The sequence below is a fragment of the Mustela nigripes genome, chromosome 5, assembly GCF_022355385.1.
Source record: "Mustela nigripes isolate SB6536 chromosome 5, MUSNIG.SB6536, whole genome shotgun sequence".
Lineage (NCBI taxonomy): Eukaryota > Metazoa > Chordata > Mammalia > Carnivora > Mustelidae > Mustela > Mustela nigripes.
In genome coordinates, this window is record NC_081561.1 from 140,583,864 (window position 1) to 140,608,318 (window position 24,455).

Below are 24,455 nucleotides of genomic sequence, written 5' to 3' on the forward strand. Positions count from 1 at the left end.
CCCCCCCCCCCCCCCCCCCGGACCCTGTACCTGGTGCTCGTTTTCCTTTGCATCTGTAGATGAAACCACTGATCGCCTGATTGCCGGTTGGTTTGTGCTGGCTAGCTTCTGTTCCGGAGGGACTGGGGGACACAAACACGGGAACATAGACGCCGGAGAAACCTCTGATCGTAGATATTTGGGCGAGAAGCGTCAGTTCTGCAAAGTGCGGAACTCGTAAGCAAACGTGCTAGCCGGTGACCCTACCTTTATGCTGGATGTATTTGACGTTAGACGACACCAAGCCAGTACATTTCATGTCGGAGCTTCAGGAAGTGTGGATACAGGCCTTGTGCCAAGGACTTTAGTGATGATCTCATTTAACTTTCACAATTGCGCCAAAGAGCTACTATTATCCGCATGTTATAGATGAGTAGACTGGGGCCTGGAGAGACCGTGAGACTTGCTTGCCCCAAGGTGACACACCTCTACCTGAGTCCTGTGCTGCGTTTTCAAAGATTTATTTATGGGGGCCGGGGCAGAAGGGGAGAGAGAGAATCTCAAGTCGTCTCCCAACCCCTGGTGGGACTTGTTCTCACACCCGGGGATCATGACCTGAGCTGAAACCAAGAACCAGGGGCTTAACCCGCTGAGTATGTTGTGTTTCATACAATGCATGGCTTCCTTGGTGTCACCAACCAGTCACCCTAACCCCTGTTTTGTGGCTAACTTCACCGGGAAGGCCAAAGTGAGCAAAAGCAGGTGAGATTGTTAGAACTTTGAACTTGAACTTGAACTTAAACAAACTTAAGTGAGGAAGGTCACTGTCCTTTAGGTTCTGGATGACCAGTGCCCTCACTCCCACAACACTTAACAAATATTTCCAAGTCTTTTTGCGCCCGGCATCGGTATGCATGGATTCTTCAATTAGGATATACATCCTGGAAGAAGCCTCTCTTCTACTGCAGTTTCCCTATAATCATTTCATTAGCATATAGTTATCGGGCTTGTTTTCAGTGGCCTGGTTACCGAAACAATGTCTCCAGTATTGTCAGTACCATAGTGTGCCTCTGATCCTTGATTAAATTATTATCAGATTTCTCTGGTGTGTGCTCTGTCCTGAAAAAATCCAAGTTTGGTCATTTGCTAAGGTCTTGAAAGAAAACCACAGAAATTTCCATTCCATTTTAGATGTCTACTTCATACCACATTTATCAGAACCGAGAGATTCATTTCATGGTACAAAAATACTCCTTCATCAAAGAGATTAAAATGTCCATCACTTGGATTACGGCGATGCGAAACAAGGTTCCTGCACATTTAAGAGTTCTTTTGAAGTCACTTGGAGAAAAAGACTTTATTTTTTCAGAAGAGGAGATTTTAAAATGATGGATGAAAAGAATAAAATGCACATTTTCCATTTGGAAATTCAGTTCGGGCTGCGATGCGTGTATTTCTGGGGGGTTTTCAGAGCCCTGGATTCCAGTAGAGGGTAGCATGGAAGGCGTTGGCTGGTCTTCAACTCATGTGCAGCTCACATTTGTCACTTAACCTTGCATTCATTTTTCGGTAGAACTTAGGCTCGGATACTTAATTCTTCAAGTCTGCTTTTCTTCAGTGAAGTGAAACTATTTTTAAAAAGCAGCTGTCCTGCCCTTGGTGGCGTTGCTATCCCGGTGGGGGCGGGGCGGGGATTATCCAAGCCTCCTGTTACTAGAAAGTTGTTGTTTGAGGCTTTTCAAGTATCCGAAATGCGCTGCATTTGGACAGAATGGTGCTGAATTTGAAATCCCGTCTGTGCTTCAGAGGGCTGGCTTCTTGGCTTGCCTTCCTTGACAAGGAAAAGTGGACTTTCATTTTTTCCCCCAGAAGATTCTAGTGTCTGCTCTTGCCAGCGGCCAGATATCTGTGGAAGCCAGCGTAGCTGGTGTGGGGATCCTGACCGCTCACCCTTTCCATGAGGTTCGAGGAGAGGGGTGGGGATGGTGGGGGCGGCTTCCTCTCCCTTGAGCTGCCGTCTCCTCTGATGGATGTCCCCCGGAGGAATGAGAGGCCAGGGTCACTTACGTGGACTGTTTATGACCATGTGGGTGGGGTGGTTCCCCCCAGCCCGGGAATGTTCCTCCCTCTCCGTCCTGCTCTGAGGCTGATTTATGCTGCTGCTTTTAGGGGGAGCCACGGGAGAACGGCTGCAGGACAGCTCTTCAAGGGACACGTTAGCCCATAAGGATCCACACTTGCAAGGGCCTCTCCCAGCTGGTCGGGGGCTCACAAACAACGGCTTTGCCTGGCTTTGCATTTGCAGGCGGTGCTCAGAGACGCTTGAGCTGGGCTGTGAGTTCAGCAGAAGCTGGTGATGCTTGGCTGGGCTGTGGCTGGGCGCGGTCCCTCTGTTGGTTCTGCGGTGACTCTGGGGACCATCTCCACGCCATGCCATGGAGCCTGCCAGCGGGAAGGTTGCTGAGGGGATACTTCTAAATCCCTGCTCCTGAAGGAATTAGGTTGAGAGTCTATCTTCAGAGTAGTTCAGTGAGAACAGGGATTTGGAAACAGAAAAGCCAAACACGGTGGCACCAATTACAAAAGGTTTGTTACGTTTTCTCGTTTTCTCGGAGACTTGATTCCAAGGCAGGAGGCTTCCCAAGCACAGGTGTAAAGAAAGCCATGGCATAGCATAGCTGGGGAACAGCTCCCCGTGGCCGGCAACCCACAGTTAGCGCAGATGTTCTTTTATTTGCACATCTGGAGGAAAAGTGCCTGCTGGCTTTCCTTTCGTCTCTCTCGGACTCGGTGTGGACCAGGGGACGGGAACTGTGCCTGTTGTCCACGGGTTTCATTTTCAGAACGAGCACGGGTCGTCCAAGTCCAGGCCTCTCCCAGCAGCCCCCAGGGCGGGCGTGCGTTGGCGCAGGTGTTTGAGAGCGAGGGCAGCCCGAGCGAGGGCAGCCCGGCCTCTTTCCCCAACCGCACGTGCTGTTGCGCAGGGAGCCGGGGCCATGGCGGGGCAGGGTGGGAAGGAGGCCTGGGAGACTTAATTAACTTAATTAGTGAGTGTCCCTAAATTACGCTGAGCTTCTGGGGGGGAAGTTTCTGTGTAAACACCGGGCCTGGGCTTTCCCAGCCGATGTTTATATAAAGGCCACAATATCCTGCTTTGTTTGATTTGCTGACACGGCCACGGAGCCCAGCAAGGCTTCTCGCTGTGGCCTTGCTCCCTTTCCCTGGTTTTGCGGCCCAGAATCAGCAGTCGGGGTCATCACGTGTGACCTGCTTCAGGGCACCTGAGAGAATCCGAGAGTGGCCAGGTTATCTGCTCTTCTGGGTGGAGACTGCAGGGACACGTGGCGCCTGGCAGAGGCTCCGGGCTGCTGACTTGGGACACCTGCGCAGCCCCCGCATGTCGGCCTCCACGGCTCCTGCACGGGTCCTTCTTCCTACTTGGGGGTAAGCTCGGCAAGGGAGTCGCGAAAACGCACACGGGGTTACTGTGTACTTCTGCCTGTCGTTTGCGTACCCCGCCGGTGGGAGTGCCATGGCCTGTCTTGCCAGGCTCCTGTGACTCAGACACCTTTCCCGTAACCCTTAAGTGTGAACATTTCCCAGTGTAGGAAACTAGAAGGAAAAAAGAATTCCCCCGTACCTGTCATTCAACATTGGTATCTGTCAATAGATTTCAATTCTGTGGCACTTGTCCCTGTATTTTTTAAAGATTTTTAAAAAATTTTTATTTGAGAGAGAGAGAGAGAACATGGGTGGACAGGGGAGGGGCAGAGGGAGAGGGAGAAGCAGGCGCCCAGCTGAGCAGGGAATCCTATATGGGGCTTGATCCCAGGACCCTGGGATCATGACCTGAGCCAAAGGCAGATGCTTAACCAGCTGAGCCACCCGGGCACCTCTGTTCCTGTATTTTTTATGAGAAATGAATCTCCTAAAATTTAGTTGGTTCAATGCCAAGCAAGATTTTAATGTATTTGACTTGCCCCCCCCCCGCCCCCGATTGCATTTGTGTCTATGTGTTTAAGTTCAAAGTTTACTTGACAGACTGAGATGTGGCCAGCAACCGAGATGGTGGTGTGAATTGATTCTGAGATTCTGGCCAAGATACTTTTTTTTTTTTTTTTTTTTTAAGATTTATTATTTATTTGTTTATTTATTTTGGAGAGGGGCAGGGGCAGCAGAAGCGGAGGGAGAGAAGCAGACCCCACTGAGCACAGAGCCTGATCCCACAATCCTGAGTTCCAGAGATCGTGACCTGAGCCAAATCAAGAATTCCCAGGGTAACCAAATGTGCACGCAGATGCCCCCACTGGCCAGGCACATTTTTAAAAACAAAATGACCACATGGGATCAGTAAACCTTTGGCTGGAAGAGCCGGATGTCCCCACCTTGGGATGGCCCTGATGGGCTCATAAGGAGACAGTCTGAGCTCTTTGGTGGCACTGCCCTAGATCATGGCCGGAGGGGGCCTTGCCCTGTGCCTCTCATTGAAATGAGGAGTTGGGCTAAGGGGCCAGGTCTTCCTGTCATCTGCAGTCCCCTTTCTGGACCTCACTGCAGGTACCCAGGGCCCTAGAATCTCCTACCCAAGCAGTGCCCAGACTGCTTCCATCCTGCTCGTGTCTCTTCCCAGGGTCTGTGACAGACTGCAGCGCCCATGTCCCCTCTGTGTCCTGGGGAAGGGGGTGTGGCCGGGTTGCACCGTATGGAGCTGGACACAGGACACACTGGCTGGGGTGTCCCCAGGTGTGCGCATGAGGCCCCTGGCAGAGTGGCGCGAAGCCCAGAGGCGGGAGGAGAGGGGGGTGGTGTCTGTGGAAAGAGAAGGGCCCAGGCTAAGGGCAGCCGCCACCACTGGCCACATTCTGGACTGATCTTCCAGTTAGCAGCAGGGGAGAACTTCCCAAGCTAAGAGGGTAGAACGTATTTTGTTGAACAGAACTGTGGCAAGGGTCCAGGGCACTGGGTCTCAACTCTGGGGTGTTCCTCGGGTACCCAGGTCCCACTTTGGGATTTTTTGGCTGCTCAGCATCTGTCGCGAGACTGGGTCAGCCTTTCTATCTGAGATGAGGAATATTTTCTGTTGTTGCTGGGTTTTCTGCCCACACCTGAAGTGTCCTTAAAGCCCTGGGAAACTGTCCCCGGCTCAAACTTGGGAATTAGATGGGGGTCCCCAAGCATTTCTGGGCACCACGAGTGGTGTGGTCACCAGCTGCCTCAATCTGAAAATCAGATCCATTTTGCAGGGGTGTCTGCTCCTGACCAAGCCGAGGGCTTGCAAGCAAAGCCCCCAGAGCTGCACTAGCATTTCCAGGCCGCATCTACAGCGGGCATCGCTTTCGTTGTCCATGCGCTGGCGGTGTTGTGCAGATACTTGTAGATTTGTCTGGGCGCTGGTGGATGGGGGCTCTCGGTGAGCCGGCAAGGGTTCACCCTCGAGGCCAAGGCAAAACAGCCCAGTTATGGGCACTTCCTAACTGTGTCCAAGGAACGCTGGAAGGAGGCTTCGGGTACTGTTTTGTACATTAAGTCATTCTTGGGGACGATTTAATGCATACCTTGAGAAATACACATGTCCTTGGGGCGCCTGGGTGGCTCAGTCAGTTAAGTGTCAGACTCTTGGTTTTAGCTCAAGTCTGAGCTAAAGCCCTGCTGGGCTGTGAGCTCAGCGGGGAGCCTGCTTTCCTTCTGCCCCTCCTCCCACACTCGCTCAGGGGCACATGCGCACACGCACAAGCTTTCTCAAGGAAATAAATAAATCCTAAAAAAAAAAAAAAGAAATATGCATTAATCCTGTATTAAATGGATAGAAATTTATTTCAGGGTATGTTCATATATCATATTCATATAACATTTTGCTTTGAGGATGTTCATTGCAAGCTGCTTTGAATTTTTAGCTGATCACACAAACCCTGGTCCAACTCGATAATTAATAGTGAACATTTATGGGGAAAAAAGGGCTGACGTTTTTAGAGTATTTACCAGGTACCCGGTGTTGTTCTAAGTGGTTTACATGTATTGATTTATTTAATCCTCACTCTGAGGTCGGTATTAGTTATCCATTTTACATCCAGAGAAAGCGAGGCACAGACCAGTATAAGAGCTCACATCCCTAAAAAAAAAAAAAAAAAAAGAAAGAAACTTTTCAAGGGTGCCTGGGTGGCTCAGTCAGTTAAGTGTCTGCCTTCGGCTCAGGTTGGGCTCCCAAGCTCCTAGGATCGAGCCCCACATCGGGCTCCCTGCTCAGTGGGAGGCCCGCTTCTCCCTCTGCCCAAGCTCATGCTCTCTTTCTCTCAAATAAATAAATAAAATCTTAAAAAAAAAAAAAAAGTTCAGTGTGTGTATGAAAAAGACTAGGTGTGTCCTGTTGTCTCTGTGAGTATTTTGGGCTTCAAAACACATGTGTCGGGGCGCCTGGGTGGCTCAGTGGGTTAAGCCTCTGCCTTTGGCTCAGGTCATGATCTCAGGGTCCTGGGATCGAGTCCCATATCAGGCTCTCTGCTCAGGGGGAGCCTGCTTCCCTCTCTCTCTCTCTCTGCCCGCCTCTCTGCCCACTTGTGATCTCTCTCTCTCAAATAAATAAATAAAATCTTTAAAAAAAGAAAAAAACATATATGTCATCAGTCGGTGAACATCAGGGGTGCTGGGGAGTTGAAGTAGGCAGAGCCTCCCCTTGGGGACTAGATTTTGACTCGATCCTTACGTCAACAGGCGGGGTCAGGCTGGGGGAAGCATTTGCCTACTTTCCACGCAGCGTATGGTTATCAGGAAGGGGGCATCTTGCAGAGAAATGTGGGCTTTGGTCCTGCGTTCCAGTGAACTGAGGCTTTGCGCTGGGTAGTGACCTTCCAAGAGGATGGCCCAGCACCTCCAACAGAGCCTGATTAGGACTCCAAGCTCTGAAGAAACTGCTAGGGCCATAGGCGCAGCCACGAGCCATAAGGTTCCCTGAGGACATGCTTCTGGATGTGAGGCGTGTCAAACCGATGTCCTGTTGGACTGTTGTCTTCTGGAAGATGTCCTCAGAAGATGTCCTCAGTTGAGCGGAGAGAGATGCCTGAGGGTGTGACTGTGTCTTCCTGTCCCAAGTTCTCTCGTCCTGGAGGACTGGGGGTGGGGGACAGGAGGGTCTGGCAGCTGGGTGGACAGAGCTGCGTTTTGCACCCAAGGTGGGCATCGGGCATCTGTCGTGGGCCTGGTGCTCAGCAAAGGGCCTGTCCAGGAAAGCTGGATGTGCCTGGCCAGGTCCTGGGGGAGCAGCTGTCCGCATGTACACCATGGGAAGCGGGACAGTTGCCACCTGCTTGTAACGCTTCCTGGTTTAGAAAATGACTCTAGTGGGAGGAGTCACTTCGAGCACATTAGCTAAGGAGGGCAGGCAGAGCAGCTCCTGGTGACCCAGTTCTTGGGAGCAGTTCCAAAGTATGAGTACGAAAGCCTGAACTTAATTTCATGGCCGCGTTTTGAGGCTCAGGGACTGTCCTGGAGAGCCTTCTGTGATACCACGGGAGCTGGTGCTTCCTTCTGTTCCTTCTGTTCCTGCATCCCTGTGCCTTTCTGGCACTTCTGTGAGACCCGGCCTGATGGGGCCCCCCTCCCCAACTTCCTGTCCAGCACGACCATAAGCCACCGTGCTGGACACGTCCGCTCCTCGAGAACAGGCCTCATCTTCTGCAGCTTCTGCTCCTTGACAAGGTCTGAGGCGGCGCTCAGGGCAAAGCCGGTGATAAGAAATGGGTGGAGGGGACCTGGGTGGCTCGGGGGTTCAGCGTCTGCCTTCTGCTCGGGTTGTGATCCCAGAGCCCTGCATCGGGCTCCCGGCTCCGCGGGGAGTCTGCTTCTCCCTCTGCCTCTGTGATGGCTTTCCCTCTCTCCCAGATAAATAAATAAAATCTTAAAAAAAAAAAACAAGAAAGAAAGAAAGAAAAGAAATGGAAGGGTGGCCTTCCTCTGTCCTTTAGAGCAGCGTAAGTTCTCAGAAAATGAATTTGGGCCACCAGAGCGCTCCTAGTTTTGAAATGGATGAGGGATTTGGGGGGTGAGGTGGGGAGAGGGCAGGGTGGTCACAGTGACGCTCAGACCAGCATGGAACTGGGGTGGTCTGGACACCCACCAAGCGCTAGGAAAATGGCCAGATTTAAGCAGGGCGTGAGGTACATTTCTTATCTCTGCTGGCCAGCTGCCTTTTTGTATTCAACTTGTGTTGACTGTGTTACAGATTGATGGTGGTAATCTCTACTCAGAAAAAGCAAAAAGCAAATTACTTCCCTTTCCTCACCCTAGAATGTTCCAGTGAGACCTCCACTACACGCTTTACCTGTTTCCTCTGCAGCCTACCTGTGGGAGAGACAAGACCTGAATTCTAGCCCTGGCTCCTTCTGCGAGTCCTTATCTGTTCTTATCTGAGGGAACTAACCTCACAGGCCTCAGGGTCCACGTTTGAAAACCAACAAATGACAAGCAGTGCTGCCTTTCCTGCTCTGGAATTCACGTGTCTTTTTTTTGATAGTGAGACAGATCACAAGTAGGCAGAGAGGCAGGCAGAGGGGGGGGCGGGCGGCAGGGGGGGGGGGGGTCGGGCCAGGCTCCCTGCTGAGCAGAGAGCCTATGCGCTATTGCATTCCAGGACCCTGAGATCCAATGACCTGAGTTGAAGGCAGAGGCTTAACCCACTGAGCCACCCAGGTGCCTTTCCATGTGTCTTAAAAAAAAAAAAAAATGAAGCACTAAGCATGAGCAAATAAGCAACACCTTTGCCTTACACACCTAGTAAAAATAATAAACCACCCAGAAATTTGAGTCTTAGGAGAAATGATCCGGCAAGGTAAAATTGAAGATGGTTCAGATCTAAGAATCTAATGCTATACTTTCTTTTTTTATTACAGACTTATGAATTAACTAAAAGGCATAAGATTCGTTCTCCTTGGTTCTGCCCCTTTCCCAATAGGCAGAGAAGATTTTCAAAAGGCGATAATAATTTAGCTTCAGTTAGGGACACAAAGTAAGGTATTTCTTAAAATACCATAAAATGTGCCAAAGTAGTAGCTCCTTTAGTTAGTTCTTACTAGCATCCCTTAACATTCCGAAGCTCCTGCTTTCAGTCATAATCATAACTTTGCTTTTCTAACCATCTGCTCTGCAAGGAGGAGTTTGTGTGTCTGGGAGTGTGTGGTCTTTCAGCGGCTTTACTGACTGTGGCGTGAACTTAGCTTTGCCTCCAACCTTATCCTGGCTGACAATCCAGTATGTGGGGAAAAAGCTCATCAAGCGGAGGAGACCGTTTTCTGCAGCTCCTGCCTCCCTGTTAGGCGACTCCGAGGTCGGGTGGAGCCAAGCCAGATCCTGCTGGCAGAAGGAGTGACAGAACGTGGTCCAATGTGGCAGTCCCCGGGCTCTGGCCCAGCGGAGCTGTGGCACTCCCATCCTGGCCTGCTTCAGTCATGGGCTCATTTTTATGTAAATGATGTAGATGAAGAAAGGAATATTGGAAAGCTTGGGCTAGAAATAACTTGCCAGCAGCCCAGGCCTGAGCCAAGCCCTTGTGATAAGGTCGATCATAGGGGTATCTGCTTCTCTTCTACGGGGACCACCAGCAGGGGTGAAGGTGGGTGCTGGGGTCCAGAGGGGCGGGGCCTGCGGCTCAGGAAGTGGGGGTGGCAGACCAGTCTCTGATACATTGCGCTCTGTTCCTCCACCACCTCCCTTGCTTTCCAAGCTGACCTGTCTAGAGGGGACACTTTTTCCCAATTAACAGAAAGGCACCCAGTGGGCTCTAGGCTGCCTTGGAGAAAGCAGACCAGAAAGGCCTTTTTCTAACTTGCATGGCGGTGACGAAATTTTAATCCAACCGTGGAGCTGGTATTTGCATCTCACCCCTGCGACACAGGGCGCATCGCATAGGAGCACACACCGGAAGGGAGGAATTGTACTGAAATGCCATTGCCTGCGGACGGTGGCTGCAGACCTGGCAGGTTTCGGCGGTGCGTCTGGCTTCAGCACTCTCGGCTGTAGGTTTCTGGTTCGGCCTTGGTGTTAGGAAATTGAGGTTGCTAAGAGCTTATTAGAATTTTGTCTTAAAAAGAGAAAATAGACCCAGATCCGAGACCGGGGAGTGATCCTGGAAGAGAAGTTGTGAGCTTGAGAGGCCGAGTTTCGTGACTTTAGTTCGCCACCAGCTTTCTCCGGGCCTTGTAGGAGGGGCCTCAGTTTCGCGGCCTCTGTGTGCTCCCCTCCTGCGCACCCTTAAGTCTTTGGGGTGCAGAGGATACGATTGTGCACTTAGAAGATTCAGGAGACAGAGCCTGAAGGATCTGTCAGTGGAATGGCAAAACTGAGGGAGGGGGACGGAAGGACACGCGCAGGGGAGGACAGGGAAGAGGAGGAATGAGACTGGGAAAATGTTGGTAGCACCTGGGGCTGGGTGATAGGTATGTGGAGGTTCGTGAGACTTAGTGAGTTAATACGCCGGCTGCTTTTCAAGCTCGGTAGATTAAAATTGATCGCTTTGCAATACACTATCATGAGTCAAATAGAAATTAGAGTATCACATGGGAAAAAAAAAAAAAAAAAAAGATTCCACTCCCAGGGACAACAGTTTCCAAGAATAAACATCATAAAATATGCAACGCCTAAAAGAAGAAAGCTATAAAACTTCACTAAAGCACCAAATAATTGAAAAGGTTTACTGTGTTCTTTGATAGGAACATCGACATTGTAAAGATGTTCTTCTCCAAGTAATCTATAAATGCAAGTATCTGTGAGTAAAACCAATTAAATTCCAATAGGAGTTTGATGTAAAACATAGGGGACTGACTAAGAATATCTGGGACTCCCCCCGTACTTAAATGGCAGCCCCATATGGGTAGGGTAGGGGCTTGGGGACAATCATGTCTGACTCACCCTGGTCCCGCTATCTTCCTCCGCTCCGCCCAATCCCCCAGCAAGTCCAGGCTTCTCTACCCCCACACTTCACAAGGATCTGGATGCCGTACGGTGCTCCTCCAACCAGTCCCTCCTTCATTCGGACTCGGACTCGAGGCCGCCACCTAACTGGTGTCCTAGCCACCACTCCCAGGGCTTCCCCAGCCCCCACGCAGGGAGGGACCTGCTTAAGCCTGCACTTCCTAAGGCCTCTGCCCTGGCCTCACCATTTCCTAAGCTCACTCCATTTGAGCAACCCTGGCTGGCTCCTACCTTGGCAGCTTTTACGTGCTGTGCCTTCTGCCCGCAGTTCTCTCCCCCTCCCCCCAACTCTGGACCTCTGCCTGGCTGTGTCCTCCCCATGTGGCGCTATCTGGATGATTTGGGCGAGAATTTCCTGGCCACTCTAGCTGATCTGGCCCACGGCATCCACCCTCCCCACGCCCCCATTGTCACCGGTCTATCATCTGCTTTCTCTCTTTGTCTTACCAAAAGCACCTTCGTTGTTTGCTCGCCTGTGTCCTGTGTAATAGTCATCGCAAGTGTGCAGGCTTTCTGGGAGCAAGAGGTTGCAGGTTACACCGTGTCCCGCAAAAAGATCTGTCCAAGTCCTACAGTACCATGATAACGGAATGTGACCTTATATGGAAATCAGGTCTTTACAGCCATAATTAAGTTGTAAACTAAGGTGAAGTCATATGGGAGTAGGGTGGGCCCTTAATCCAGTAGGACTTAGTGTCCGTAGAAAAAGAGAAGACACAGAAACAAACACACACAGAGGGAAGATGGCCATGCGAAGACAGAGGCAGAGATCAGAGTGATGTGGCCACCGGCCAAGGACCCTGGGGGCCCCCAGAAGCTGGAAGAGCCAAGGAAAGATCCTACTCTGGAGGCTTCAGAGGGAGCATGGCCCTGCCAACACCTGAGTCTGGACTTCCAGCCTCCAGAACTGTGCGTAAAGTGTGGTTATTTCCAGCACCCCCCGTCTGTGGTACTTGGTCTTACGGCAGCCCCAGGAGACCACAACAAGGGGCATTTTCTGTCTTGCTCAGTTCTGTCTTCTCAGACCTGTCCGGGGTGAGGAGCAGCTCCAGAAACACTGCATAATGCTGAAGGAATGGCAAAAATAGCCAAGAAGATTTTGAAAAAGATCAGTGAAGATGCACTTGATCTAGCCGATAGTAAAGCATACTATAAAGCCGTAGGAATGTTATAATAGAGGGCGCCTGGGAGGCTCAGTCCACTAAGCGTCTGCCTTCTGCTCAGGTCATGATCCCCGGCTTGTGGGATCAGCCCCGCATCTGGCTGCCTGCTCAGTGGGGAGCCTGCCTCTCCTTCTTCCTCTGCCTGCTGCTCCCCCTGCTTGTGCACGCTCTCTGTCAAATAAATAAATAAATCTTCAAGAAAAGAAGAATGATATAATAGACAAAAATCAATAGATTAGAAGAGAGGGCTCAGAAGAGACTTAGGTAAATGGATTTAGTTTATTATAATGGTGATGATTTAATGAGCCAGGGGAAGGGTGAAGGGTGACTATTCAACAAATTGTCTTGATACAATTGACCAGTGCTGTGCTGGGGCGGGGGGGGCGGGGGGGGGCCCTCCTTTACTCAGCCGGATATTCAGACCGGGTTCCCCTTGGACTGTCTAGTCTGAAAGGAGGAGGGCAGAAAGCTCAGCTTGCCCCCAGGACCGTGCTGGCTGTCCCTGTCCAGGAGACCGAGTGTTCTTTGTAGGAGTTCTGGCAGGTGACTGCATAGCCACCCGGCTGGTAACTAGCTTTTCCTTTGTGTCCTGTTGGAAACTGCATCTCTTTAAAAAAAAAAAAAAAAAAATTATTTATTTGAGAGGGAGAGAGAAAGAGAGAGCGAGCAAGCACAAGAGCAGGGAGAGCGGGGGGAAAGCAGACCCTCCGCTGAGCAGGGAGCCCAACGCAGGGCTTGATCCCAGGACCTGGGGTCATGACCTCAGCATAGGCAGACACTTAACTGACTGAGCCCCCAGGCGCCCCCGAGCCAGTATCTCTTATCAAACCCCCGGAAGTATAGATTCCAGGCTTCACCCAAGCCCAAGCCTGGTGTCCTCATCAGCAGGTGTCTTCCGTGTCCAGGAGCAATGGGTCACTCACGGTCATTTTTACCACAAGCAGTGTTCTCTAGTCACATAGTTGATGACTGACCGTTATGGGGTTCCTAGGTTTTGTTAAGCCCCTGGGGGTGCTAATTAAATTAGAGCCCTACATTATACCATGTATTAAAGCAAATTACAGAGGCCTTTATGGTGAACTCTAAAGAGCCCCACTTTTAAAGTATTAGAAGAACATAGAAGAGAAACTTTCACAGTTTTATGGTGTAGAAAGCCTTTCTAAACAAAGCATAAAACTCAGAAGTCAAAAAGATAAAGAAACCTGATAGACTTAAAGAAATATCTCTTTATTGAAGTACGACACACATAGAACAATGAGCAAACCCCACCGCCCAGCTCCTGAGTTGTCACAGAGCGAACACACCCCCATGACCAGGGAGGGATCTGGAAACAGAGCCCGGGTGGCACCCTGGGAACCCCTGCACAGCCTTTGCCCTGTGTCCGATCGATAGATGGGACTATATGAATATGTAAATCTCCAGGATATCAAAAGGCACCGTAAAAGTGCTTTAGAGATGAGCAACAGCCTGGAAAGAAATCCTGTACGCCGTGTGCAGCATATAAAAGGGTCAAAGACTGACAATCATGGGATGTGAGAGAGCGCTGTAGATCGTAAAGAAGGACAAATAGTTCACCAGGAAAGATGGCAAAGGATACCTAGGTCGTTCCCAAGAGGAAAACTGCAAGCGGCCCACGGAGCCGGCGCGGCCCACTCTGCTCTAGGCCAGAAGCCATCTCCTCCATTCTTCTCGCCCTCTGCCTCCCGTGACTCAGACGTAGAAGGCCCAGGACAGACACTGCCTTCCACCCAGGGTGACTCCTCCCTGCTGTTCGCCCAACCCCCTCTCACGCCCCCGCGGTGCCCCCCCACCTGTCTCTCCCTTAGGCCTTGACCCGTTTCCCAGGAGACATTGGGTTCTCTCCTGCACTGGCTCCCGGGCCTCCAGACAAGCCCAGATCTGACTTGTCCTCTAGGGACACACCTGCTCAGGTCCCCGCCAACCTCCTGCTCAGGTCCCCGCCAACCTCCGTGCAGGGAACATCAGGGCGGGGCTCAGGTGCTTGACACAGGAACAACAGCTGTGGCAAAAGGTAGGAGGGGGCCGTCATTGCTGGAGGTTGGGGCAGGCGGTAGGTTTGGCCTCCCATTTTTAAAGGCTAGCGTCGGGGGGGACCAGATCGGCCCCCAGAAAGGAGTGTGGGACAGGTACCAGCAGCAGCAAAGTGTTCGTTCCGTAAAGGTGAACTTCCTCAGGGAGAAGCTGCTGAACGAAGGGACATCACAGGAAAATGACTGGGGGAATCTAGACCTGGCCCCCCGAGGAAATGTGCAACTCAGGCCGTGGGGTCCGTTCAGCTCAGGGATCCCGGGTATGTTTGACCTCTGTTCGCAGAGTACACATCAGCCTCCTAGGGGACCCTGGGGTCTGTTGGGGACTCGCTGCTATGAAGTGATTAAGATTCTAAGGCCAGGTTCTGACCCTTCCACAGACTTTCCTGTTTCCAAGGCTGGAGCTAATTCCAGGTACAGAAAGCTTTTGGCCGGTTGGTAAGTCAGAGGAGGCAGTCCCCAGATTGAGGAAATGGGGTAGTAGGGCCCTTTGAGAAGGCCTTTTTGTAAAAATAGTGTGAATATCTTCCCTTTTGTTGTGTGGGGCCTCTGTGAGAAGCAGCCGTGTTTAATTAATAGACGCGTGTGGAGGGAGAGCCCAAACTTGTCACAAAAGATGCCCCCAGGTATTCCCTACATGTGGGGATGCGAATAACAAAGCACCATTCACAGAGTTGAACTTCCTTCATCTTCCCGGGCCTGTGCATCCTGTTTGCCCAAGGTCAGGGCCAGCCCTGCTACAGCGCTGTGTCTCTGTGGTCCGTCCAACACCAGTGACCACACTGGAGTTCTAATCACATCTCTAATGCCAGCTTTCCTGCTAAACAGCAACAGTAATTTTTTGTAACAATCAAAGAAGGCTGAGAAATGAATTATAGCCAGTTTTCTGGATTCTGGATTAAAATACAGAGTTGGAATTGGCTTTTGGTGAATGGAAGAAGTCTTACCTCAGATTTCTGGAACCGTGTCCTGTCCTCAACAAGTCCCTCCTGCACCAACCTCTGTGAACCCCGCCTTCCCCCGCATGCCCTCCCCCAACCTGAGGCTTGCTGGGAGTGGGGCAGGTGACCCCTGTTCACAGCCCCTCCCTCCCCCTGGCCAGGGTTCCTCCTTCTCCCCCAGAAGGACTGGTCCTGGGGACCCACACCCGTCCTCACTGAGATCTCTCTTCCTCCTGGCCACGCTCTGCATTCACAGAGGAGCTGCGTTCCTGGCTCCCTGGGTCCTTTCGCCACAACGCCTGTCCCCATCCTCGGTGAGCTCCTGGCCATCAGCACAAGCCACCTGCTCTGCGGGCCTCCCTCTGCCCTCACTGGCTCACTGCCAAGCCTTGCCTTCCCTTCACCCCACTAGACCTTCTACTCACCAGGTACTAGGTGGTACTAGGCCACCCTGCAAGTTCAGCTCCGGGCACCCACTACTACCCCGACCCAGACAGCTCTGCAGCGACCAGGCCTTCGGTGTCTGAGCTCTGAAACCTTCCCGCCACCCTCACTGCCCGCCGCACACCCTCCTCCCTCGCCCTCCTCTGGCCGACAACGCACCCCATGCACTGACCACTCCTGCACGCACTGCCCCCCCCACCCCCGCAAGCCCGGCAGCCCCCCAGCCCGGGACGAGGCCACACGCCCCCTTGCCCCACGCATGCACCCTGGTTGTCGGGTGTGGCAGGACACGGACTTCACAGGGCAACTCCTCAAGGGGTTTTTGTGCTGGTCCGTAGTTTCATCACATTTTCCTTTTTTTAAGATTTTATTCATTTATTAGACAGAGGGAGAGTGCATAAGCAGGGGGAGGGGCAGAGGGAGAGGGAGAAGCAAAGTACCCACTTGAGCAGGCAGCCCCAAGCAGGGCTCGATCCCAGGGCCCCAGGATGGATCATGACCTGAGCTGAAGGCAGACAGTAGCTCCACCGACTGAGCCACCCAGGCACCCCGCCCCGCGTTTTCGTACTCTGGTTGCTCTTCTGCTCTCCAGGATGGCTGTTTCACACCTTCTCAGCCTTCAGCACCTTGGGCCTCTCAGCTAATGTTTTGCTTCCTATTGTCCCGACAAAATAAAAGGAATTTAAAGGAGAATTTCATGAGCCCCACCGGCTGACCTGTTTGCCCTGTGCACACGCTCTCGCCACCTTCCCTCTGTTACAACGATGACACTGGTGTCCCTGGGGGTCCCCCTTTCCTTCCTAGCCCGGTGATTTCCACCATTAAACCCACAGACGGTCAGATCTCATTTTAAGGAACCTACTCCCGCCTGGGTGGCTCAGTGGGTTAAGCCTCTGCCTTCGGCTCAGGTCATGATCCCAGGGTCCTGGGATCGAGCCCCATATCCGGCTCTCTGCTCGTCAGGGAGCCTGCTTCTCCCTCTCTCTCTGCCTGCCTCTCTGCTTACTTGTGATCTCTGTCAAATAAATGAATAAAATCTTTAAAAAAAAAAAAAAAAAAAAAAGGAACCTACTCCCGGCCCCAGCCCCTCACCTCCTTCCTCCATTCGTGTGCATGAGGGGGTGGTGCACACACATGCCATCTCCGCTCTCCCTCCCCCCATCCTCCCCGGCCAGGCTTTGGAACTCGCTGCTCCTCTGAAGCCCTTCATCAAGGCCACCATGACTTCCGGGTCCCGGGATCCCGCAAACGTCCCCGTCCAGCAGCACCAGCCCCCCAGCCCATCCCACCCTCCTGAAGCGCTGCGCCTTCCCAGGTCGCGTTCCTCGCTGCCGTCCTCTCCCTGCTGCTCCAAGCACCGCCCTCCCGCCCCCCACCGCAGAGGTGCGCATCTGGATCCCTTGCGGAGCGATGGAGTTGAAGCAGGACAGGGTGTGACTTTGCCCTGTTCTTCCCATGCCGGCGGGGCCTCTCGTGCAGCCCAAGAAGATAAACGTGGATGACACTACATGGCTTCTAAAGGGGTGTGTGTGTGCTTGCACGTGTGCACACGCACGTGCCCACACCCTTGCATGCAAATAGGGCTTCTCTGCAAGGGGGGAGGCTCTGAGGAGGGGCGGTTCAGCTGGACGGATAACTGAGGAAGGAAGAAGAAAGAGGGATGTCCGGGGGAGCTGGTTTGGCTTGTCCGAGAGGAAACTGGGAAGGTGGCTCTCAGTAGAGCCTCCAGTGCCAGGCCAGGCCCGTGGACCTAATTTGTGAGTCACAGGAAGCAAAATGAAGGGCTTGCAGTAGGAGGAAGTGACACATCAGGACCCGCTCCAGGAGGAGAGCTTGGGGGAGGGGGGGGGCAGGGCCTCGGGAGAGTCTGGAGGCCCAGGATTGAGATCTGCGGTCGGGCCAGGAACACTGCCCCCGGGGAGCGGGTCTACAGGATCGGCCCCGCGTATACAGTGAATAGGCACATATTTGGAGAGAAGTAGGTATCGTCAGGCTTTGCTCTGCCTCCCCTCCCGGTGCAGCGCCCCGCTGCCCCCCATCAGAAGCCTGCTCAGCGTGGGCGGAAGACTCCCCCTAAAGTCTCAGTGTCCATCCCTGTGCTCCCGCCCCCTTGTCTGAGGAGCCGGCCTCCTCCTCCAGCTTGGTCACAGCCATGGCTGACCTCCGTGCAGGGAGCAGGGTGGGGAGGACCCACCCCAGCCCGCAGATGTTTTTCCAGCTGTGGCTGCAGGAGATCATACATTTCCTTTTTATTTTCTCTGGTCGGTTTGCACAAGCTAGCACAGCCTTGGTGGGAGGCCGTGCACTTGCTTAGGTCATGCGTTTCTGCGTGCCCGCCCCCGCTCGCCTCCCCTTCCCCCACTGGCTCTTTGGTGTGGTCTGGACTTTTGTGGTGAGAGAGAGAAGCAGTGGGGAGTACAGGAAAGTTTCTTCTTGGGGCTGACCTGGGTCTGCCCATTTGGCTTTCATCACGGCTCACAGGCTTCTGTTACAGACCGATGTTTTTGATTTGCACTTGGCTCAGCAGCTCTCCTGTGCCTTCCTCCGCTGGCCCCAGGAAAAGTCATTGTCTTTCGGAAGAGCGGCTCTGGCTCTAAGCTGGTGACTTTGGAAGAAACAGCCATAAGCCAGTCTGAACGGAACTCGCGAAGGCCAGGCTGACCTTGATCTGGCCTAGGCTGTCCGTTCCAGAGCCTGAAACATGAGGAGAGGGTTTGAAATCCTGCTCGAGAATATGCAGCTGCAAGTGGTACCTCTGTCTTGGGCTGTCTGCCGCGTTAAATTGACCTACTTGTGTTTGTGACATGTGGGCTGGGCTTCCCTGGAATTTCCCGATGGCGTGTCATTGTGGATTAGATTATGAAAGAAAGAAACGTGTGTGGTTGGTTTGATGACTGACCCGGACTGGCTGAGTGTGGCCCGGGAACACAGCCTGCGTGGCCTGGGTTTTAAGGAGCAGAGCGCGCTCGGGCTCCACGCGTGACTCTGACCCCTGGTGACACCAGCCCCACTCGCGGGACATTAGGCCAAGTTCGCGCTGCTTTAGGGCAAGCCGCCCCCTCCCTGGCAGCCTAAGTGGCGGCTGTTTCTCTTCCACTCCCTTGGCCCACTAGTCCTGGGGTGGGATGTGGGTCCCCTAGGCCCTCTTTGCCACCTCCGGACCCTCCTTCCCTTCTTCATAAAAGCACTCAGCTCTAAACCGCCTAATGGGATCTTCCAAGGTCATCCAAACTTCTAGACTGTCAAGAGCCCCCTGGGGATTTAGGACAGGAGCCATAGCTCACCACCACAGGGTGGTGTGGGGTGTTCCCCGGAACCTTGACCCAGCCGTCAGGAGACCCCAGGCCCATTTCTCTCACCGGGTGTGCGCGCCAGGGCTGTTTGCAAGCAAGGCTCACCCACAGGGTCCAGTGTTAGGTGGCTGAACTTCCAGGGTCCCCTCAAAGGACAGGCTCGTTTGTTCCAAGAGTGTCCACATGGCCCCGTCATAGTTCTTAGGTCACTCGTGGTTCCTCGCAACCCAGATGCCTTCTACCAGTCAGGACGATTTTGAATTGCAAGCCATGCTGCCTAGTAACATGGATAACTGACATCAGGTTACCAGGGACACAGGACTGGATGCTAACCCAAGGTCAGTTCTCTTGCAGGCTCTGTTAACCCTTTGCCCACACACACCAGGGACCCTGTCACCCGTTGCCCTGTGTTGGGATTACCTGGTGATTCTACCTTGTTTTCTGCCAATGTTGCTGGTGCGGAGGTTTGCCCTTGTTTTTGGTACCTTCTGCATCATGGTGAGCCTCCTGAAGCCCTTGGCCTTGGGCTCCTGTCCCTCTTTGCTTGGTCCTGCTCGCTTGGTAATACACCAGTGGGATCCTCTCCTCCTTGCCTGAATCCTTCTCTGTGTGGCTGGAAGTTTCCAGAAACCCACTGCCATGCTGATAGGGATCATTGCCACTTCATGACCCCTAAGTGCGGGGGGTGGGGTCCTGCGGTGACTGTCCCAGTGGGCTCTGCCCACCTTCCCGCCTTCCGGCTCTGCTGCTCCCCCACCTCCTCCTCTTCCTCACTCTTAGCTGATGGACTTCCCTCTCACTGCACCGAAGCCCTGAAGCATTTGGGGGGGATGTCTGCACACTGCCTGCGCCCCAGTGGCCTGCCCACCCCCTTCCGCCTCTGTCCCCGCTGTCTGCTCCCGCGTCTCCTGGTAACTATTGGGCTGATGGACTGTTTTTGAGGGTGGTCCCCACTTAGACATCGGATTCCACTGACCTCCGGGGCCTCCCCCCAGCAGCTCCCCCCTCCTAGTACATGGTTTTTACTGTCCCAGAGTGTTTCCACCAGCACATGTGTGTGGGTGCATACGTACACACACACACACATGCACGTGTGTATGCACACATGTATGCACACAGAGAGTCATATATACATGCACATATACACTCACACACATACACATGTACAATATACACACACCTGTACACACATGTGCGCACATACAGGCACACATACACGTGTATATACATACATGTATGTATGCACACCGCTGTATGTACATATACAGACACATACCTGCTTACACAGACATACACATGCATGCATACATACATGCATGTACATGCATACACACGTGCACATAAATATATTTGCATGCATGCACGCACACATACTCACATACACGGACATATACACACATGCATGAACACACACACATGCACACACACACACACAGAGTTCCTTGAAGAACCATCTGTTTCTCCCTCTGCAGTCAGCTGCCTGCCCCTCCACTCCACCGACACTGCTCCTTGCTGGGCCCCAGTGCCTAACTGGGAGGACGGACACTCTGTCCTCATGTCACGGAACAGAGAGCAGCACCTGAACTTGCTGACCCTCCTGCCTCCTTCAAACACTTTCTTCTCCGACCTCCAGGACAACACGCGTTTCACATTTCTGGTTTTCCTTACATCCTCTGGGATATTTCTCTTCATTCTCCTTGATTTCTGAAAAAGCTGTTTCCAGTACTCCAATCTCCAGGCTGTAAATACCTTCTGTTTGCTGGGACCCTGTTCGCACCTCCGGCTGGGCTTCTCTGCCGGACTCCAGGCTGGTACAGCGCCGCCCCCGATGTCTGTGCCGGGCCGCCCATGGGCACCGCAGGCTCGTCCTGAGCTCCTGATGCTCCAGCCAGGCCTGGCCCGTCAGTTTCCGCGCCCCCGGGGCCGACTACTCCAGCCCTCCCGCTGTCCAGGAGGAAGACTTGGCCTCATGCTTAAACCCTGTCTTTCTCTCATATCCCACATCGAGTCTGTCCACAAATCCTTTTGGTCTGACCTTCCAAATATATGCAGATAACTTGTGATGTTAAGGAATTATGGTCAAGTTTTTTTAGATGGGATCATCGTATTGTGGCTATATTTTTATTTTATTTTATTTTAAATATTTTTATTTATTCATTTATTTGACAGAGAAAGAGAGAGAGCACAAGCAGGGGGAGTGGCAGGCAGAAGGAGAGCGAGAAGCAGGCTTCCCGCTGAGCAGGGAGCCTGCTGTAGGACTCAGTCCCAGGACTCTGGGATCATGACCTGAGCCAAAGGTCACCAACTTTGAGCCACCCAGGTGCCCTGTGGTTATTTTTTTAAAAGGAGCCTTTATCTTTGAGAGAGTCTTACAGTTTACATTTCTTTACATGCTAAGAAGGTTGGAATTTACTCATGGTAATCTAGGGCAATGATTTTCACTTGGAGGACTCGTTAAAACAGATTTCTGTCTGGAGGCCAGAGGTTCTGACTTTATAGGCTGCAGAGGACCCGATCATTTGTATTTCTAGTGCAGGTTGATGCCTATTATCTGAGACCCACTGAGGGAAGGTAGAGGAGAGTGGTGGGGAGTCTGAGTGGGCAGGGGTGTAGGAGAGCTGATAGCAGGGGAGTCGGTGGGATGTGGAAGTGTGCGTCCATAGTGTTGTTCCAGTACTCTGCTTTTCTCTGGAAGTGTCTGTAGTAAAAAAGTGTGTGTGTGTGTGTCCAGAATGACTATTTCTCACCACCTCCCCTGTTACCACCTTGGCCCAAGGTGGAATCATCTCTTGCCTGGATTTGTAGGGGTCTCCTTGATTTTCCCCTTGACCCTATGGGATCTGTTTTCAACAGAGCAGCCAGAACTATCCCCAAAACCCTGCAGTAAATCCCTGTCACTCAAAGTGAAACCCCAGGACTTTCTATGACCTACAAAGCTCTCTACAACATGTTCTCCACTCTGTTTTCTCTGTCAGACACGGAGCTCCTCGCTGGTCCTTAGAGATGTCAGGAATGCTTCTGCCTCAGGACCTTTACACATGATCTCCTGAGCCTATAGTGCCCTCCTCCCACCACCAAACTTCAGCTATCCCTGTCATTTCCTTCAAGCCTGTGTTTGAAGGTCACACTTGCAGTGAGGTATTTTACAGTATGTAAAATTTCACAGACACACAGACACACACACACCCCACACACACACTTCACACCCCTTTCCCTGATCACTTTTTCTCCTTGGCTCCTCTCACTGTCTGTATCGTGCTTTTTTTTTTTTTTAAAGATTTTATTTATTTATTTGACAGACAGAGATCACAAGTAGGCAGAGAGGCAGGCAGAGAGAGAGGAGGAAGCAGGCTCCCCGATGAGCAGAAAGCCTGATGTGGGGCTCGATCCCAGGACCCTGGGATCATGACCTGAGCTGAAGGCAGTGGCTTAACCCACTGAGCCACCCAGGCACCCCCTGTATCGTGCTTATTGGTTTTGTCTGTCCCTCTTGGCAGGAAGCTTGCACGGTGGGTACCTGGCACTGAGTAGGGCCCTCCACTCCGCCTCTGTGGCTGTGCCTTGGCCGTGCCACGCTGTTCCCGGCTCCCACTCCCTCCCGACTCGGCCTCTGCCGTCATCTCACATCCATTCATGACACACGTTCCTTTTTTGCCACTGCCGAACGCCTGCCTTGGCCAGCTCTGCTGAAGACGGGTTTTTGTCGGTTCGGCTCACCCCTGTATTTGTGTCCGGGACCGTGCCAGGCGTGGCGGGCTCTCAGCACGCGCTCGCTGGGCACGTGGCTGCATCCCAGGGGCGAGAGGGGGACGAGGAAGAGGGTGGGAGAGCAAATGAGGGGACTTTCCCTAAAGGTCGGAAATCTGCGGCCAGCGGGAGGGGAAGCAAAGGCATTCTAACATGGAAAAACCTACAGGAAATGCAACAAAAGTGTGAGAGACAGGAATAGTCTATTTTCGGAGCATTAAGGAAGGGACGACAGAAGTTGCAAATGGGCAGGCCGAATGCAGTCTGCAGAGGTGTGTGCTCAGCCCACACGATGCTTAAAATAAATTTGGATTGGTTGCCAACGCTGAAAAATCAGGAGTGTCCTATTTCTCTCGAAAAACTGGAGAATCTCGCTGGCACCGGGCTGGCCTGGGACTGACCCTCGGTCCCCCGTCAGAGGGGGTGTGTGTCCTCGGGTCAGCTGTGCCCCCTCCAGCAGCTTCATTCATTCGTCACCTACCTGGTGCTTGGAGACATTCCATCTGCGAGCTCCCTTCTGAAGAGCAAAATGGATTTCTTCTTCCTTCACACCTAACTGAGGAGGTATCGTTGTCGGGGGCAAGCAGGGGTGTCGGGTGACCGGGGAACGGGCTGCTCGAGAGGCCAGGAGGAGGCAGGGAAGGACCATCCCCCAGAGCCTGCAGAGGGGGCTGGGCCCCGAGGACACCCGCTGCAGACTTCTGGACTTCTGCCGTATGACATGGTCGTGTGCTGTTTGAGGCCAGTAAGGTGGCGACTTGCTGGGGGCCCCCATGTGTCTGGCAGAAGGCGTTTCCACTTGGAAAGCGGTCAGTCGCTGGCTTCGAGGGGGACCTGGTGGCCCTGGGGTCTTGGGTTCGTTTGCTACATAAGAAGAGCCTTTCGTTGCTCATATTGGCCCCATGTTCCTGGGGACAGGCTGGGACATGCGCCCTTGTCACCTGTCCCCCATCAGGGCAAGTGGACAGTTGCATTTCCAGAACTTCCCCTCGTGGGCACGTTCCCACCTCTGCGGCGTGGGTCAGACCACATCACTTCAGAGAGCCGTTTCCCAGCATCTTGCTCTGTCGGCTCAGGACGGTCGTGCGGAGGTAAAGGGACACACGAAGGCCCCCTTGCTGACTGAACACGGGCTGACGCTGAGGCTTACGGATTCTGTGTGAAGACTTTTGTAAAGCTCCGAGGGTCGGAATATATATTTCTGGGGCCGGAATCATTCTCGTGCTTTATCAGCTCGTGTCCTGAGAGGAGGGCCGGGATCCTGCTTCGGCTGCACCGGTCCCGGGTGCCACCGCGCTGGCCGTGCCTGCGGTCCACGGGGGTGGAATTTCACAGGGTTTAGCTGTCCTCGATCAGGGCGCAGGCCCATTTCCCAGAGGGCTCTGTAGGCAGAGGACACTGCGCCTGGCCCTCAGCAGTGGGCTTGCCTTCGCCTCTGGAGGGGCCGGGGGATGTTGTTCCTCTCGGCCAGGAGCAGATGCAGGGAACAGTGAGGCTACCTCGCCCCCCTCACCCATCATCAACACGGGAGCGGGAAGCCTGTGGCCTCTGAGAAATGTGGGCCTTTAAGAGGATGGCAGCCTAGTCCTCAGCCCCTGTGACACCTTGCATGGCAAAAGGGACTTTGCAGATTTGATTAAGCTAAGGGCTTTGACATGGGGCAATTGTCCTGGGTTATCTGGGTGGGCCTAGCACACTCACAAAGGCCCTTCAAAGAAGGAAGAGGGGGCGCCTGGGTGGCTTATTTGGTTAAACGTCTGCCTTCAGCTCAGGTCGTGATCTCAGGGTCCTGGGATTGAGCCCCGTGCCGGGCTCCCTGCTCAGTGGGGAGTCTGCTTCCTCCTCTCCTGCCCCAGGCCCCACTCATTCTCTCTCTCT

The 24,455-nt window shown here is 53.0% G+C and overlaps 1 protein-coding gene and 1 long non-coding RNA gene across 4 annotated transcripts in view; one reads left to right on the forward strand and one right to left on the reverse strand.

Moving 5' to 3' along the window:
* Window positions 1–1,837, reverse strand: part of LOC132018421 (uncharacterized) — a 10,028-nt gene extending 8,191 nt beyond the window's left edge. The window contains exon 1 of the long non-coding RNA XR_009404534.1: window positions 31–1,837. This is a non-coding gene — a long non-coding RNA (uncharacterized LOC132018421). The remainder of the gene's footprint in view (window positions 1–30) is intronic.
* Window positions 1–24,455, forward strand: part of SYNJ2 (synaptojanin 2) — a 96,579-nt gene that overhangs the window by 737 nt on the left and 71,387 nt on the right. The window lies entirely within an intron of this gene.